Consider the following 1,135-nt stretch of genomic DNA (forward strand, 5'->3'; position numbering starts at 1 on the left):
GGCAGGATGGCCCCCCGGACCCCTTTTTCTGATGACTCACATTCAGCCCTACCGTGCATCCCGGTTCCCATGAAAGGAGACAGAGAACTGATGTCTGAGAAGCCCGTCCGGTGGGAGGACTGAGCTGGCGGATGACAGGAGACTCTGAAGACGATGACGCCGGCGGCTCCACAACCACACTGGCCACCAGGTTCCAGTGAAAGCAAGTCTAAAGCCAGCTTTTGCCTTAGACACATACAGAATAAACTCATTTATTAGCAAACAAGGACAAAAAATGTTCATCACCCAATACGTAGGCTCCAGAAAGTTCCAGAGGACTCCGGACCACACCTGGCATGGAACATCCATTCGAGCCAAAGCCAAGCCAGCATCAGGCCACTGGAGTCCACCTGTGACCTGGGCTGGAGGCAGGATGAGCAGGGCACTGTCCCTGAGGGAAGTCCTGACATCCCAGTTACTTGGGGTGGAGAATGTTTTCCACAAGTGACTTGCATCTCAGCCGTGAGGACCCAGGGCTCAGCCACATCACGCACATCAACAGGTCACTGGTATCAGCCCCCAAAAGCCCATCGATTGCGACAGAAATGGCAGGAAGTCTCCTCTGGCGTCCGGGCTCTTTACTAGACGGCCCGCTGACCCCTGGCCTGCGGCCCCTGGGGCACAGCTTCATCTCAGAACCACATACAAAGCCCCATGTAGACGCCCACAGGGCTGCAAAGTCAGTTTACCTGAGGCTGAGAGGAGGTCAGCTGGTCCCCGCGGTCTTGCCAAATGGACCTACCTAGGTCTCATCAAAGCGGCACCAGAACCCCCCACCCACACCCTCCTAAAGTGTCAACATTGTGAAACACAGGGAAAGACGGTGACCTATTCCCAATGGCTGGGGACTGGGACTGAGAACAAGCAAATGCCACAATGACCTTCCGCTCCAATGGGCAGCATGGGGACAAACGGGACAATCTGTGTAAGGTCTGTAATTAGATGACAGTGTCCTTGTGAAGGGCTTGGTTTTGATCACCATGCTGTGGTTACGTAAGAGAATTCTTTGCTTCCAGGAAATACACCCTGCAGCATTTAGGAATAAAGAGATGTGCCCTCAACCTAAGTGATTAAATAATACAAACACACACACACA

The sequence above is a fragment of the Vicugna pacos genome, chromosome 28, assembly GCF_048564905.1.
Source record: "Vicugna pacos chromosome 28, VicPac4, whole genome shotgun sequence".
Taxonomy (NCBI): Eukaryota; Metazoa; Chordata; class Mammalia; order Artiodactyla; family Camelidae; genus Vicugna; species Vicugna pacos.